Source organism: Podarcis raffonei, chromosome 1, assembly GCF_027172205.1.
Source record: "Podarcis raffonei isolate rPodRaf1 chromosome 1, rPodRaf1.pri, whole genome shotgun sequence".
NCBI classification, from domain to species: Eukaryota; Metazoa; Chordata; class Lepidosauria; order Squamata; family Lacertidae; genus Podarcis; species Podarcis raffonei.
The window spans coordinates 61,234,429-61,252,473 of NC_070602.1; the positions used below are offsets into that span (position 1 = coordinate 61,234,429).

General features: G+C 41.0%; 2 long non-coding RNA genes across 3 annotated transcripts; both read right to left on the reverse strand.

Moving 5' to 3' along the window:
* Window positions 1-678: 678 nt before the first annotated feature.
* LOC128402521 (uncharacterized) lies at window positions 679-2,647 on the reverse strand. The gene is made up of 2 exons (XR_008327732.1): window positions 2,435-2,647; window positions 679-1,479 (listed from the first exon to the last, which is right to left on the reverse strand). It is a non-coding gene; the product is annotated as an uncharacterized LOC128402521 (long non-coding RNA).
* Window positions 2,648-4,621: 1,974 nt separating this feature from the next.
* LOC128402526 (uncharacterized) lies at window positions 4,622-7,250 on the reverse strand. Of its 2 annotated transcripts, none has more exons than XR_008327735.1 (3): window positions 7,124-7,250; window positions 5,635-5,891; window positions 4,622-4,793 (listed from the first exon to the last, which is right to left on the reverse strand). It is a non-coding gene; the product is annotated as an uncharacterized LOC128402526 (long non-coding RNA). The 2 variants fall into 2 exon arrangements; XR_008327734.1 differs by having other exon boundaries at window positions 6,952-7,250.
* Between the last annotated feature and the right edge of the window lie 10,795 nt (window positions 7,251-18,045).

The following is an 18,045-nucleotide window of genomic DNA, read 5'->3' on the forward strand; positions in this document are numbered from 1 at the left end:
CCCATCATTCTGCCCGGACGCTGAGGTCCAGCGCCAAGGGCCTTCTGGCGGTTCCCTCATTGCGAGCAGCAAAGCTACAGGGAACCAGGCAGAGGGCCTTCTCGGTAGTGGCGCCCGCCCTGTGGAACGCCCTTCCAGCAGATGTCAAAGAGATAAACAACTACCTGACATTCAGAAGACATCTTAAGGCAGCCCTGTTCAGGGAAGTTTTTAACGCGTGATATTTTACTGTATTTTTGGTTTTTATGGAAGCCACCCAGAGTGGCTGGGGAGGCCCAGCCAGATGGGCGGGGTATAAATAATAAATTTATTATTATTATTATTATTATTATTATTATTATTATTATTATTGCTGAAAATACGTTTGGCATAAAAGCCAATACTCTCTATGTAGACTCCAAGTATCTCTGAATCTGTAATAGATTAGCATATATATTTCATTTGGAGGTGAAAATGTTATCACTCCCATGGCAGTTTAAAAAGATATTTCATGGTAAAAAAACACGGGCATTTACAGAAATCCAGTCTTGAAAAATGATGTCTGGAATAATATATAGAACTGTGCTATTTCAAATGGCAACTTGAGTTTTATTTAACTAAAGAAGTGCATAGTTTGTGGAATATAAAGGAAATTTTGCTCTTCTGTGGTATTGATAAAAGAGAGTAAAAAGCAGGAGAAAAGACAGTTTTGATTTTAATAACGAGACTTCAACCAATAATACACGACCCACAGACATATTGCAAATCTCCATTCTGTGATCTTTTCAGGTCTCATGTGGTATGTTGGGTCATCTTCGGTCAGTACTTGAATAGATATTTCTATGGAAAACCAAACTATCGTATGGAAAAGGTGATGGGTATCTGCGCTTGATGTCATTGAACAAGATGGCAAAGTATTAAAAGGTTTTCCTGTAAAAGAGTTCTCCTGGGGGTGGGGGCAAAGACTATCTCTACATTTAGCACATCTATAGAACTACAGAGCAATTGTCACAGAAATGACAATGTTACAGTGTGTACTTTCTTGTTGTAGATTGTATTAGTAGCTTTTGACAGCTAAAGCAAGTTAACTTTGTATATGAAGAAAGTAAAATTGGGGTCAGCATTAACATCAGTCTTCAATAAAACTCTTCAAGATATGAATTCTCTTCTAGTTTGCTTTGCTCGATAACTTAATAACAAGAAAGGGAAAGGAAGGTAAAAACAGTTGCTACAGCCTTTCAGTTCTGGCATTTAAGAAAACCTTAACAAACTTGTCTTTTCACTATTGTTTAGATGATCGAATTCAGTTTATTTTATTTGTCTGGATCCACTCAATGTTTTGTATTCTTCTTGAAGTTATACTACTTTTATTTTTTCTATGCATCTGGGTCCTAGCCTCTGGAACATGAGAAAACAACCTTGTTCCATCTTCCATGTAGATACATTAGATCAAGATACACTACGTCCACAGCATTCCCCTGATCCAACAAACTTGTAACTCTATAAAAAAGAGAGATGAGATTTGTCAGGCATGACTTGTTTTGAGAAATCCATGCTTGGTCTTAGTAACCACAATATCCATTTCTAAGTGCTCACAGCTTAACAGTTTAATTATCTGTTCTAGGACTTTTCCTAGTATTAATGTCAAGCTAACCGATCAGTAGTTACCTGGGTCTTCTCTCCCCCCCCCCCCCCGTTTGAAGATGGGGATAACATTTGCCCACTTCCAGTTCACAGGGACCTCATCTGTCCTCCAAGAATTCTCAAAGATTATAGACAGAGGGTCTGGGGTTACATCTGCAAGCTCCTTTAGCACCCTTGGATGCAGCTCATCAGGCCCTGAAGACTTGAATTCATTTAAAGTGGCTAGGTGTTCTGTTGCCACCTCATTTCCTATATTGGGCTGCAGCTCCCTCCTTGTATCATATATTCAGTTATCACCAGGTTGGACACTGTTTCCCTTTTGTGCAAAGTAGGTGTTGAGTAGTTCTGCCTTCTCTCTGTTACCTAATAGCATTTTTCTGTCTTCTCCATACTGAGCACCCGTTGCCTGTTTACTCTTCTTCTTGCAAAATAAACTTTAAAAAAAGATTAGTTTTAACCTCTGTTGAAAGCCTGAGCTCATTCTAAGCTTTAGCCTGCCTGACTTTCTCCCAGCAACTGTTGTCTTCTCTTGTATACATTCCTTCATTATTTCCCATTTCTTGTTTCATATACATATCCTTATTAAATCTCAGCTAATCTGTCAGCTCCTTATGCAGCCGTAACAGTTTCTTTAGGTGACTCCCACTTTTCTTTTTTGTTGGAATTGTCTGCATTTACGGCTTCAATATTTCACCTTTCAGAAACTCCCTTGAGTATTTCAAACCATAGAATCTCACCCAATAGTTCCTTTTTGAAATCAGCCTTCTTAAAGTCCAGAGTGCATGTCTGACTACACTCAGTTTTCCCTTACCTGTGTATCATGAAACCCAAGAGGATATGATCACTTCCTCCCAGGTTGCCTGTACTTCCGTATCATTGATCACTTCCTCCCTATTGATGAGGACCATGTCCAAGATAGACGACCCCCTTGTTGCTTCTTCCACCTTCTGGGAAATGAAATTGTTAGTGAGGCAATTGAGGAATCATTGATGGTCTTGTTACACTGGAAGTGTACATGGCAATCCGTATACTCTTGGGACAGCATAGAATAACTTCTTTATAATTTCTCACACAGATAAACTGTTTCCATTACTCTTATTACAGGTTGGTTGCCAGGTTGGCACCTGTCTGTTTCAGGAGACAATGGTGAAGTGTGCCATTGGGGGTGAAGTCAAACTGTTGGAAGGTCACAGTGCCTGCTGTGGTTGTAGGGACTGATACGGGAGAGACATGTTCTGTTGAGCTGTGTATGTGATAAATGGGAGACATATTGGGGTGAAGGTGTCTTCTTCTATTTGTCTCCGTGTCAATCTCAGTTTATTGGTTACCTTTTCTAATAGCTGTTTCCATACTATTTGATACCATTGGTCCATGCTTACTCCTGACATGTCTCTCCAATATCTGCCTATGATGCTTCTGGCTGCTGAGAGTAGGTGGGTTATTAGCTCTTTATGATGTCAGTGGGCATTATTATCTTGGAAGATGTTTAGTAGGGCCAGTGACTTCTAATACCTGCTTAGTTATTTTGCATATTTCTTGCTAATGGGGTGACTTCTAATACCTGCTTAGTTATTTTGCATATTTCTTATATGATTGTTGTCCAGAAGAGTTGGATTTTAGGACATTCCCACCACATGTGGAGGTATGTTCCTGTGGAGGTGCATCCTCTCCAGCATTTTGGTGAGGTTCCTGGGTGTATTAGCAATAGTATCCGTGGTGTTAGGTACCACCTGTGAGTTTCAGAGTGAGTTCTTTTCTTTTCGCTGATATGGATTTAAAGGGAGGTTTAGACCACATTCTGGTCCATTGGGTGGGGTTAATCTCAAAGCCTATGCCGTCCTCCCATTGTTTTTTTGATTAAGTCGAGGGGGTTTGTGGGATTTTTGAGCAGTATTTTGCATATTGTGGATACCATCCCTTTGCCGTGTCCCTTTGTTGTTAAGAGGAGGTTTTCGAAGGTTGTCAGGGGCCTAGTTGCTGCCGAATTTACTACTGGAATATTTAAGAGGGCAAGAAACATGTTCTGCTGCAGCTGGGGCAGATGGTTGTGTTGTTGCAGATGCACTATGGCGTTTCTTCTCTCTGTGCTATCAGTAAGTTCCAGCTGTGAATATGGTCAGCTTCTGTGCATTTTGCCCTTCACCTCCAACAGCAAAATGCATCAGGTTGGTCTTGTGGAATGTACTATGTGATTAAAGCCTGGTCTCCAGGATATGATTTAGTGTAAGGCTCACAATCTTTTAGTTTAGTTTAGCTAAAACCCCAACTCACAGCTTTTTTTAATAAAAAACAAACCCACAATGAAGTCTGCAGCTAGGCATGGAAGATTTGCTGTGACTCACAGCATCAGCCTGGCACATAAGATCTTGTAAAGCACATCAGGCAATAAAACACTCTGATTAAACACATTGGAAAAATATAATTAAGTCATCTATTTGGAATTACAGCATAATTAATATATTGGGGATTTGACTTGAGCCAAGAATAAGACTTGTCTAAGGAAGGAGAGATGCATAAATGGGATCAGCAGAATGGTCACAATCATTCCCTTAAATTATTCTTTACAGATCAATGAATTTTTAATAATATATTTCCATATTCGTTGAGAATTTTAAATAACAAATTATAGGCAGAAATGGCCATAGGACTACTCAGTAAAAGTTTTTCCAAATTGATTTTATCTTTGTCCAGTTTTGAATGCAATGGTGCAAGTCTGAATGCTAGGATGCGTGAATCTATAGTCAATTCACAGGATACTTTAGATTATCTTAAATCAGAGATGGAGAGCCTGTTGCTCTCCTGAGTTTATTTATTTTATTTTTACTTATTTTAAAGCATTTCTAAACCACTTAATATTTGAAAATCTCTAGGCGGGATACAAAAATGCAACACCAAAACAATAAAACAGTATAAAAGCAGAGATACCAACATATAAAGCAGCAAAACAGTATAATAGCAATAGAATAAAATCAGAAATTCAGCAATAACAGGTCCAATCTTATGGGTCAAGGTAAGTCCAGTCAAAAATATGTGTCTTTACAAGATGCTGGTGAACCATACCTGGTTTAAGTTTACCTTGAAGTCTCATTTCAAAAGCTGCAGATTGAAGCAATTTGGTGGAAAACCTGAACAATTCTGTAGATGGATGGTCAGCACACACTGCATCAGACCTACAGAAAAGAACGAATGAAAATAATTTTACATGGCCCATTTGTTAAATGAATAATAAAGGGTACAATTTTAAAGCTTTTCATGGGGAAAGATATGGTGACATTTCAGCACAAAGACTTGAAATTGCTTGTTCAAATGATGAAGAATATGTGAGCAAAGCAGGAAAGTCTGAGGACATCCATCAGAATCCTTTGACTCTGCACAAATTATGAAAAGAAATGCGACTGATTGCTGCCTTGTGCAGACTTTGGCTGAATTCCTTCTGCAGAAGCCAGAGATAATTTTTATAGGCATTGAAGATGGTATGATACTAGTGCCATTTCCCAGCTCACCTCTTTGTCCCAGCCTGAAGAGGTGTTGCAGGTTTTCTACATCTTTGTAGAACCTTAGAAATCATAGAATTATAGAGTTGGAAGAGACCCTGCAGATCATCTAATCCAGGAGTGGCCAACTCCCAAAAAAACTGGCAGTGATCTACCCGCTTTTTTTGGGTTCAGGTCAAAGTTGTTGAGCTTATTTGGGGGGAGCCAGTGATCTACCAGTGATCTACCACAGATGTCCAGATCACAGTCTGCCTGTTGGATGTGCCTGATCTCATCCAACCCCTGAAATGCAGGAATACCATATGGTATTCCTGTACCATATGGGATTGAACCTGCAACCTTGGCTTTATCAGCACCATGCACTAACCGACTGAGCTATTCAGAAGACAGATGGAAGCCTTGACACTGGGACAGTACAAGACCACTGGCCAGCCTGAAAGGGGCCTATTCCTGTGCCTCTGTCACCTGTCGTTAGACTTCTTGATTCTAAAAGCAGATTGACAATGGAACCAATTACCTAGAGGAGGAGTAGGTTCTCCTTTGCTGGATATCTTCAAGCAGATTCTGAACAGCCACCTGTAGAGGCTGCCCAAGTTCTGGGAAAGCCATTCTCCAAGTCTATGATTCTAGATTGATGTGCCCTTGATCCTCCTGTTGTGAGTCTGTGTAGCTTCACTATTCTTTATTTAACTACATCCTCTCCAAGTCTTCTCCTTTCTTTCACTGGACCTGCTGCCTGCTCTGGATCCTTTACTTACCAAAGTACTCATGTCTCTATAGGCAGAGAAAGCAAACACGAAAATGTGATACTAGGTACCTAGAACCAGACAACTACAGGTTGGGTCAAGAGACTTCAAAGCGCAAACAGATTGGCCTGCCCTCAATTTTTTACACGGGTAAGATTATGTTTGCCATCCCAATCCAAACCCCTTTTGCTATGAGATCCGCTTGTTTCTTTATTGGGTTGTAAACAGCGTGCAATTATAAAATGTTTCATAGCTTCCAGACTGTCTTTGTCATGATGCTCTTGAGAATGAATAAAACAGATTTTTTCCTTGGCATCTAAATTGCTACATCTGGAGAGCTGACAATTAGAGGCATATATATCCTAATGAAACTACGTGAAGGAGTCTGGCAGGACCTGCAAAAGTGACAGTCCATAGCTCTGCATGTTGCCTGGAAGGCAGGTTATTGTTGCGATATGTCATTTTGCTAGGTTAAACAAGTATTTAAGGATCCTATCTTGGGGAAACCGCTGGGGTTTTTTCCTTTGCACAGACATATGCTACAACAGCAGTGGGCATTTCACTTACTTTTTCTTTCTTTGACAGAAAATCCCCCTGGAAAATATTTGCTATATTTCCCCCCCTCCCTTGTTTGATGGCAGGCTTCAGACCTGATTTTAATTCTATGTCATAATAAAGGCAATAGAGACTTTCAATAAAATCACGACGGATCCAAAAGTGGTGCTCCATCTGCTAGACTGTCACACAAGATATTATTCTTCAAAAGCAGAACATCTCTTGAGAGTCAGTAAAGCAATCTTGGGCACCAAAAGGGAAATTCAAGTCCTCACTGCTAGATAATGCAAGTCTGGAGTACTCTTTGCAATAGTTTGCTGTAATGGGACCTATTCACCACATAAGTAAGTCAAGAAATCCAAAAGATTCCTGAACTTCCTTACAGCAAAAATGTTTCGTGATCTCCATGGAGATGCTCTGAAATTGAATCTGAAGTTACTGAACTATCACATAGCATACTTTCTGGGAAAGACAGATAAGCCATTTTAAAAAAAATATTCAATTAATAATAACAGATAGCAAGAATCTAGCACCTGAAAATTACTTTCTGTCCTGTTGTGATTTGAGCCTTTTGGCATCTATGGAGAGAGTGCAGTAGTTCCCAAATCTTGCTGCAGATTAAGCTCCCACAGAGGCCTCTGTCTGTTTTTAAAGCACAATTTTTTTTTTTTGAATTCACTAAACTCAGGAACAGATGATAGTTACATTCCAGTGTGGTAGACCCAGACCATTATCGCGGTATTTGGAGTTTTGATCAGGCACACTTCTTTGGGTGTCCTTTCAGATTGTTTGGTACTCATTCATCCAAGATGGCTGCTGCTAGTTGGAACTGGTAGGGCAAAAAACAGGGAAGCCAAGTCAATCTGAAGTCAATCAGAGGTAAAACTGAAGTCAATCAGAGGTAAAAAGGTAAAGTTAAAGGGACCCCTGACCATTAGGTCAAGTCGTGACCGACTCTGGGGTTGCGGCGCTCATCTTGCTTTATTGGCCGAGGGAGCCGACGTACAGCTTCCGGGTCATGTGGCCAGCATGACTAAGCTGCTTCTGGTGAACCAGAGCAGTGCACGGAAATGCCGTTTACCTTTCCGCTGGAGCGGTACCTATTTATCTACTTGCACTTTGACATGCTTTCGAACTGCTAGGTTGGCAGGAGCAGGGACCGAGCAACGGGAGCTCACCCCGTCACGGGGATTCAAACCGCTGACCTTCTGATCGGCACGTCCTAGGTTCTATGATTTAACTCACAGTGCCACCCGTGTCCCAACTAATTCTACTAATTAGTAGAACTAATTCTACTAAGGTAGAACCAACTAATTCTAGCTCTGACCCCATCCTCCTTCCTGTTGAGACATCAAGTTTCTCCCAACTCTTTCTGGAGAAAGCATAAGGACTGCCTCAATGAGTAACCACATAAATCTAGTGCTGGGCAAACTCTTATTGGCTCTATTCAGAATCAGCTTAGCACTGACAACCCTCCTCAGTCAATGCATAGAAAAAAGCAACAATATATTTTCCTGACAATAGCTGGTGCATACAAATTGATAGTGCCACACATGCATATCTTGTTGCCCCCCTGTAAACAAATATATCTGGGAATGAAAGGCGATAGATGTGAATGGGGTACAGTAACAGCATAAAAAGAATAGAACTACAAAAGACAATCCAACAAATGGTCCTAAATAGAGAAGATACACACCAAATAAAAGGATGCTTTTGTTGGGCCTGTGATCCAGTAACACAGTTCAATGGTGGGGATAAACATTAAAGAACTCTGTAGTTTCAAAGAAAATAGAGAATTTAACTTTAAAGAGCTTTTTCACATATGCCTACAAAGATGCAGGCCAGTGAGAAACTTATTAACATCTCACTTTACATTTTGAACTGGAGGAAAAGTTGGGAGGAGGGGGGTGAGTAAATATTCACAATATTTATTTATATTTATTTAGCAAAATCGATATAGTGCCAGATCATAATAAAACCTCCGAATGGTTTATAAGGCAGTACAGCTATATGTGGTAAGATGGGCGATTTTGTATTCTGAGTAAGTTAATGCTAACTCTGGTGGCATCACTACATAAGAACTTAAAAGAGCCTGCTGGATCAGGCCAATGGCCCATCTAGTGAAACATCCTGTTCTCCCTGTGGCTGACCCTGTGGAAACCCTGCAAACAGGACCTGAGCACAAGAACACTCTCCAGTCCAAACATGGAAGCAGAGCATTGCCTTCACAATCTGCAAAGGCAGAGCAGAACGTTAATCATGACTCGTTGCCATTGATATCCACCATCCTACATAGGTTATACTCTTAGTTCTTAGGGATGTGCGGTTGGGGTGAAATCATTCTGCTTTTATTTAGTTTGTGTTTCTAAAGGCCACCTTAATTTAGTTTCACATTAGTTTCGTTTCACAATAAGCTCAGGTCTGCCAGTACTCAAGGCCACTCGCTGAAACTAAACAGATCTGGGGCTGATCAGTGCCTGGCCTGAGGACTGTCTGGGAACCTCATGTACATTCCCTTGGTTTCCATGAAGACAGCATGGTGTAGTGCTTAGGCAGGGGTCAGCAAACTTTTTCAGCAGGGGGCCGGTCCACTGTCCTTCAGACCTTGTGGGGGGCTGGACTATATTTTGGAGGGGTGAAAATGAACAAATTCCTATGCCCCACAAATAACCCAGAGATGCGGGCCAGATTTAGAAGGCGATTGGGCCTTAGTTTGCCTACCCATGGGTTAGAGTGACAGACTAGGACTTGAGAGACTGGGGTTTGAATCCCCACTCAATCATGAAGCTTACCAGGTGACCTTGGGCCAGTCACTGACTCTCAGCCTAACCTACCTCACAGGGTTATTGTGAAGATTAAATGAGAAAGGGGAGAATCATGTAGGACCCATGGAGAAAGTGGTTGGATATAAATGCCATTAAAAACATGAATAAATACATGATGGACAAAAGGTAAGACATAAATGTATTAAATAAATTTTACATTATTGTCACATTATTATTTTTAAGAAAACTTTGCAGTGGAAGTGTAGTGATACAGTTTCTTTTTTCCCATGGCAACCGGCAGCTGTGCTGAGCTTGTAAAAGGCCTTTCACATATGTTACGGAGCACTCCTCTGAAGGCAACAACATTTGCTGCCTAACAGTGTGAGTTGTAATTTGGTTATTTGAAAACTTAAAGGCTGTATATAGTTTCCCTCAAAAAATCTGCGTACTCTTGGGCAGGTTAAAAAGTGTGTAGAAACTGAACATGTAAATGCAGTAGAGGTGCAGGGCAAGAGGAGCTGCTGAAAAGTTTAGAAAGGCAAAAGATAAAGGTCCTTTTAAATTCAGACTTCGGGTACTGCCAGAGGTTTCTGTGGCACAAGCCATCTGCAGCTTGATTCCAAGTACATTGAACAGTGATAAGACAGGCATCCTGCAGAGGGATTTAGCATGCCCAAAGGACCCTAAAACCAAAGCATGAGGGAAGGTTTTGTTGGTGCAAGGAAAAAATTGGTATATAAATGAGAATTTCCTGGATGCCAAGATCGAGGTTTGGGGCAAGTACTCTTTGGGGAGAGAACCCCAGCAGAGATCTAAAATCACAAAACATAAAGCAAAGTAAATAGAGGCTGTTAGACCTTTAAAATATGCCGTTGTGAGTTCCAAAACTTCCTTTTCCCCCTAGCATAGAAAAAGGCCAAATGTTTGGTAAGTTACAAAGCCTCCAAAAGTCAGATTCATGTGCTTTCCCATTCAGCATTCAGAAAAAGTTGTAAAACTTGGTTTAGTTGCAAAGTGGTTAAAGTTCCTCAATTATTGGTGTAGGAAATCAAGAATAGCTTGTGAGAACCATATGGTCTGAGCTTGGAGCAACCAGTTCAGCCTTCACATGTTGAGCTTCTCAGGTAGGCTGAGGGGGAACAAAGGCTTGATTACTTAGTCCCTCCCAAGCTGAGCTAAGCCTGGTGGGACATCTTACTCTATGGTCTTAATCCCTTCATGCATTAATTAGACTTAAGCATATTGATTATAATCTTTTTATGCCAACTTTGTCACTGCATGCTTCTCCTTTTGCAAATGACCTTTACGTGGCAAAAATGGCACCTACGATAGAAAGCAAAATTGAATTATAATATTACTAATGCATTTTTAAGGATTAATTTAAGACATTTGCATACTACTTAATTAAGCCCATTTCTCAGCGGTGTATATAAAAATAATGCACAGAAAATGAGATAATGAAACAAAAAAAAATTATCATAAAGCCGATCATAATATAAAATATAATAAAAACACATTCAACATGCAAATTGCACTGAAAGGTTTTCTGCAACTTGGGTTTTTAGTGTAAATGTTATTCCTTGATAGTTAGTGCAAATCCATGTAAATCTTTAATTTTTAATCTTCTGTGAGTACTCAGAAGTCAATACATTAGGCACAATAAAACCCGGATGGTGAAATCATAGCGGCTGCTTCTTAGGAAACCCAAGGGACTTCTTCAGTTTGCATTTCTATGTAAAGCCACTCTTCATTCAACAACTCTTACAGCACATTATCATGAATATCCCTCTCCATCTTTTCATCTATCAAGACTTCTTCTACAACTGCACCATTATCTGAGAAGCAAATAAACCTTGCTTTATTTTTTTTCTTTGAAATTAAAAGGTTGATGGTTGGCTTGAAGCCCAAAAGTTGATGGGAGATAACTGCTCAATAGTTTGACTACAGTGCTACTTCTTGTTACCTCTGTGTGAATCCACCAAAGTTGAAATTGTATTTTCTGAAAGATTACATTTAGTCATTCATTTCAAGCTGCATGAGAACTGAATACTGTACATAAAACCCCACCCCTTATCATGTTTTAATAATAAAAAATGATTTTTTGTGCTTCAACAGTAAGAACTATTGATTAAAGCAAGTGGGTAGAAGTTTTGACTGCATCCAAACTGAGTTGAGATCATTCAAAAACTGTTTAAGAGAGACAACATTGAACATATGAAAAGAACCCATTTATATTTGCCAGAGGGGAAAAAAAATCAAAGTCAAGGCTGACGCTTAGGCATTAACTTGGAGCTGTGTTGCCAGACCTTTGTGAAGCAGGAGTTCACTTCTAAGCTTCTGAAGACTTAATGCTTTGTTTGGAAACAATTGCACTTATGCAAATTCACAGTCCACAATCTGTCAGAGAGTTAGGTTTGCTTAATACCATTAAAATATCTGAGATTAAAAGGTAAAGGTAAAGGGAGCCCTGACCATTAGGTCCAGTTGTGGATGACTCTGGGGTTGTGGTGCTCATCTAGCTTTATTGGCCGAGGGAGCTGGCGTACAGCTTCCGGGTCATGCGGCCAGCATGACTAAGCCACTTCTGGTGAACCACAGCAGTGCACGGAAACACCGTTTACCTTCCTGCCAGAGCGGTACCTATTTACAGTGGTACCTCGGGTTACAAACGCTTCAGGTTACAGATGCTTCAGGTTACAGACTCTGCTAACCCAGAAATAGTACCTTGGGTTAAGAACTTTGTTTCAGGATGAGAACAGAAATCGCACGGCGGCAGCACAGCGGCAGCGGGAGGCCCCATTAGCTAAAGTGGTGCCTCAGGTTAGGAACAGTTTCAGGTTAAGAACGGACCTCCGGAATGAATTAAATTCTTAACCCAAGGTACTACTGTATATACTTGCACTTCGTGCTTTCAAACTGCTAGGTTGGCAGGAGCAGGGACCGAACAACGGGAGCTCACCCCATTGCAGGGATTTGAACCACCGACCTTCTGATCAGCAAGCCCTAGGCTCTGTGGTTTAACCCACAGCGCCACCCACATCTGAGATTAGGTGTGCTTAATTCTCCATTGGACTGTGGCCTGGATTTTCTGTGTCATGATCAGTATTAACATCTGAGTACTCTGGTCTTGTTATTATTTTTTTCTTGAGCACCAATATATCCCTGAATTTCGTATGAAGAAAAAAATAGATGGCTGCCCGCATGCACCAATGGTGGCAGCCTCCCCCCCCCCGCCCAATATGATGATAAAAGGTGCCTGGCTATATCTTTATTACCTGATCACATCAATTTTTTCCATGGAGACACTATGCCATGTGTTAAGCCTGGGCCTAGGCAGTTCTCTTCTGCATGTTTAGAAGATATGGAAGGAGCAATCAAGGATGTTCAAGTAAGATATAGCACTTTTCCTTTTATTTCTGAAAACTTCACTTCAGTAATTTTTCTTTCCCAAGAATACTTCCCCTGCCCAGGGATGGACTTTGATAATATGGCAACCTGAGCGAGGACAAAATTTGGCAACCCCCAAATATTTCTTATTTTCACAATAATACCTTTTGGTACAATTGCCTTTTTATGGAACTTCTCAGTAGGTATGCATATAAATATTTGTTGTTGTTGTTGTTGTTGTTGTTGTTGTTGTTGTTGTTGTTGTTATCTTGCACTCCCTCTGTGTAGAGCAACCAGTGGCAGAGGAAGGGGGTGTAGTGGGTGTGGGCCGCCCCGGGTGACGTCACTGAGGGTGCGTGTGACAAAATGACAAAATGACAAAATGACAAAAATATGTTGAAAAATAAAGAAATAGAAAATAAAAAATTGGGCTCACGAAACTTTTTAGTTCGGTAAACAAACGCAATGAAACGTAGCTGGCACTGGGCACCACACCACAGGGGCTGGCACTTACCATGGGGCCTGCAATGTGCCTGAGCCACGCGTCTCTCCTGGGAGTGACATGGTGGCTTGGGCGCCTGCAGGCTCCGCGTTGTCTGAAATGGCAGCGTGGGACTTGCATCTGCCCACTGCCTCCCCCTCAGCCACCCTACAGCTGAGGGGGAGGTGGCAGAGAGGCTCCATGCAGCACACCCCACCCCCATGGGCGACTCACCCCGCTCATAGCTGCAGGATGCATGCCCCGCACCGGGCAGCCGAGTGGCTAGCTACGCTGCTGGGAGCAACTGCCTGTACCATACTAAATCTGGCGCTGCCCTGCTTATGCAATAACTTGGCCATCTATGCCTTTTCTTTTCACACAAGATCCCAGTCAGATGGAAAGAAAACAAGTGACCGAATCACAATTTATCTTTCTATGCTTCTATGCTTTCACATCATCCAAAAGAAAATGATCTTGTATATACCAATGCATGGCAAAGTGATTGGTGAATGAGGATTAATTCTCTAGCTATATAATGGGATGGGGTTTTTTTTAAACCACCCATTAGTATATGCAAATATGCCTTGAAAAATTATTAGCGTTTCTTTGCAAGGTGATTAAAAATCAAATATACGTCTTCCATCACCCCTGCAAGTGAACTCATGCTTTTATACAGATGATTGTCTTAATCACTTTTCTGCAAGAAGAGAAGATCAAAGCTATTCTTTGTGTTTCTCATCTTTAGACAAAGAACGCAAGAAATAAAGCATCCCTGTAAATTCTGCATGTGTTTGGTTACAAGGTGTTTGCATTGCATTCCTTACTGTTCATTAGGTGCCATCCATTCCTATTAGAGGGGAAAATACAAATAGAAAGGAAGGTAAGATAAATCTTCTCTTCTCTTCCATGAAGTCACGTTTTTAGACTTCCTTCAATTACAATAATAGAAACAACAGCAGAAGTTTCAGAACACCAATTTTAGGTTTTCGTTGTGTGCTTTTGAAGTGGGAATGGAACTTTAATTGTACAAAAGCACAACAGAACCCTCATATTATGCTGTGAATGGTTCCTTTTGTGAAGTTTCTCAACGTGATGCTGTTCTCCCCTCCCCCCAGGATACTCAAAGAGTGATATCATTCCCAACTAAACTGGGCTACTTTGTAAGGTCATGGTGACCTTTAATTATTTTCTGAAACTGATTCATCATAGGAGTGCCGGGCACCTCAGGCACCCATTTAGGTAGTAAATTGCAGTGTTCAAAAGTGTAGGAAGTAAGCACCAGTAGAATTTTGACTAAGCTAAACCACATAATTAATGGTAAGGATAAGCAACTACAACAGGGGTAGGTAACCTAAGGCCCAGGGGCCGGATGCGGCCCAACTGCCTTCTCAATCTGGCCCGCAGATGGCCCGGGAATCAGCGTGTTTTTACATGAGTATTTAAAATGCATTTCTGGGTTATTTGTGGAGCCTGCCTGGTGTTTTTACATGAATAGAATGTGTGCTTTTATTTAAAATGCATCTCTGGGTTATTTGTGGGGCATAGGAATTCGTTCATATTTTTTTTCCAAAATATAGTCCAGCCCACCACATGGTCTGAGGGACGGTGGACCGGCCCACGGCTGAAAAAGGTTGCTGACCCCTTAACTACAATGTAGAACAGACAAGTTACATCCTTAAAAGCAAATGACGATTGACTTTTCCTTTGCCAAAGGAAGAGCCCAGGGATGGCTGTTGTTGACAGTTGGATGAGGGTACTGAGACATACTGCTAAGCCATACACATGCTTTTTATAAAGAGGAACTTAGAAGCACTGGATACATTTTTTATTACTACACATAAATACATCAGAAATCTTCAAATGGAATTGTTATAATCCATAAAGGTTAAGACAGACAAGCATTTCAAGTGTGGTAGAAGTGACCTGATCATATATTCTTTTGATGCAGAAAGCAAATGACACAGAATGCAGTGAATATGTCAAACTTGATAATATATTTCTATATATTTCTCTTCTATCAGCAGGTTAACTCCAGTCAAGATAGGGAAGGCTAGTTCAAACAGAGAAAAGCTGTGTGAAAGCTCTTTTTCCCAGAGAACAGGCAAAAACTGGTCCATGGAGAACTCCAATGGGTCTTGCTGGCTCAAGCTCTGTTCTAAAAATGTTGCTGCTGGAAGATGTTGTCATAGCAAAGAACAAAGCAGAAAGCATATGTAGGCTGACAAGTAGGGTTGTGTGGTGGGCGCTATCTTTCTAATAAAAGATTCTTGCCTAATTTTACAGTCTTTCAATTTTGTGAGGCTGGGATGACAGTGGTAGTGCAAGGGACTCATCCTCTGTCTGAGGATGGTATGAAGACTGTCCTCTCTTGCTGGGTGGGCCACAGACAAAGTACTGTCAGCTCTCCACTGAGAAAGTGTCCTGAGTCCTCATCAGGACTAGCAATGTCTACTAGTCACAATGGCTATCATATCTAGTATGCCTCTAAAGACAAGTTGATGAGGAACATGAGTGGGAGAGTCCTACTGAGCTTGTGGGCTTTCCATAGATGCCTGGTTGGTTGGTATGACTCAGAGGGCTGCTCTTATTTTCATGATTTATTCTGCAGATGAAGAACAAATCTCAGCATGTATGCTTATCAAGTACAAAGCTCTGTGTGGCCTATTGTGATCAAGGTCTGTGGTTCTGCTTTGCGTATGAGTCACTCTTCCACAAGCACTTGCAATTGTGCTGTCACAAGCAAACCCTGCCATTAGATATTAACCTTGAACATGCGCCACTGCTAGGTTTTCCTTTTTCTTTTTGAGCAATAGCCTTAAGTGTTTGTATTATTCCGCTCACAATAGAAATGCCTGGACAGATTCCCGCTACTTCCATATGTGAAAAGTTTCATTAAATGGCAAATAAAACCTGAAGGTTAAAGTCTTTTCAAGGAAACTGTAAACATTATTCAGGCACGGTGCCAGATTTTTTTCGGGAGCCTGGGCAACTTTGCTTTGGTGGCCTTCACTAGCAAGAGAAATGTAGTAAAATTCAGGCAAAACTGATAGGGAAGGGCCCTGAGAGAACCAGGAAGCAGAACTGGCTGCCGGAAGAAAGTGAGCCAACTAGACAGGATGTATGCCATGTGATTGGTCCTTCTGTGATTTCTCTAAAAAGTAAATAGCAGCCATGGCAGGTAGGGGTGGGATATAGATTGGGAACTTGGCTTGGATGAGGTGGGCTTCAGTCCTTTATTGCCACTGTGGTCTTGAATTAAATTATCCCCCACACTCACATGATGACTGAGAGGAGATCCATATGACTTCTCTGGGAATTGTAGTTGGTTAGGAGTGCTGGGAACTGTGGCTCTAAAGTCTCTTGACAACTCTCAGCACTCTAAACCAACTACAGTTCCCAGGTGTGGTGTTTTTTTTTGGGGGGGGAGCCATGATTGTTAAAATTGTATAAGAGTGGTTTCAAAAGATGGCGCAGATGTGATGTAGTAACATTTTCGTACAGAAGGCCAATATATGTGCTCCCCCCCACCTCTTTAGTTCAATGGCTATTCTTAGTTATCATCAGACTAGAGATTTAAAAGAAGGGTATTTCTTAATATAAAGTGTGATACAGTTGTGTGCAAAACAGATATGTGTGTTATCATTGAAGAAGTGAAAGGAAAGAAGTCAGAGAGCCATCTTTAAAAAGTCATCTTTCTAAATAAACAGAGATTACAAGACAAACTCCTCTGACTGCAGAGCTGAAAAGCTCCTATAACTACTAAACAGATTCTACCATTACTACCAGACGTTGCGTTTAGGGTGCATTTCTGTTTACTGAATCAACATAAGATGGCAGTTGTGCCAGCAGCAGATGGAAATCAATATATTTATGCACATTTTTACAAAAAACAACAACCTCAACTCTCTTAAGAAATGGTTTCTTACTCCCCAAGAAACTGATTAACGCTATGCAGGCTTTTCAGGGCACTTAATATTTTCAAAAGAACAACATTTGAAAGCAAAGTAGTTGTCTACTTGAAGATCTCGCATTTGTCACTTGTGTTTATAATCCGCTTGAATGTTCCAAGCTTCAGTCAAGCACTTGGCTCACGTAAGTCAGAAATTCATGCAGGGAAGAGGAAAAAGCCACAAAGCTGCCATTCGATCATAGGCTGCTTATTTGTCTTTCAAATAAATAGGTATTTTAATCTCATTTTTGAAGTTGCTATTCAAATGTTTCATGGGTTCTCTAAGGAATAGGTTTTAAATTTTTTTTTGGAAATGCGTCATCCCAAGGCAGAGGTGGGGCACTTGTCATCTGTGGGCTAATTAGGCCCACCAGGCTTCCTCATTTGTCAGTACAGACCAAGCCACGTACACCTGCCTTATACCTAACATTATATGTGATGCCCATTGTGGGTCAGATGCAGTTGGCCCAAAGGAGCTTTGCACCCACCATGCTCTGTGCATAGGTTTTGCCAACCCTGCAATTGATAGTTAGGACTTGCAAAGTCCCATGTGTGGAGCTGCATCCCTAAGGTCCCCAGACATTAGGGGCAACTTTTTAATGGTACAAAAGTCTGAAAGTAGAACAGACCACCTCAGAGGGCTAGGCGATACAGGGATGGTACAAGCTATTTGCTCATGGAAGTTTAACATTGATTTGAAGCTTTCGGTGTATACATGTTTTTCACATGATTCACAGAACACTGTACAGTGGTACCTCAGGTTACAGACATTTCAGGTTACAAACTCCGCTAACCCAGAAATAGTACCTCGGGTTAAGAACTTTGCTTCAGGATAAGAACAGAAATCACGTGGCGGCAGTGGGAGGCCCCATTAGCTAAAGTGGTACCTCAGATTAAGAACGGTTTCAGGTTAAGAACGGAGCTCCAGAATGAATTAAGTTTGTAACCAGAGGTACTACTGTACATCATTACAGTGGTACTATGGTTTATGAACAGTCCTGTTTACGAACTATTCAGTTTACGAGCTCCGCAAAACTGGAAGTAT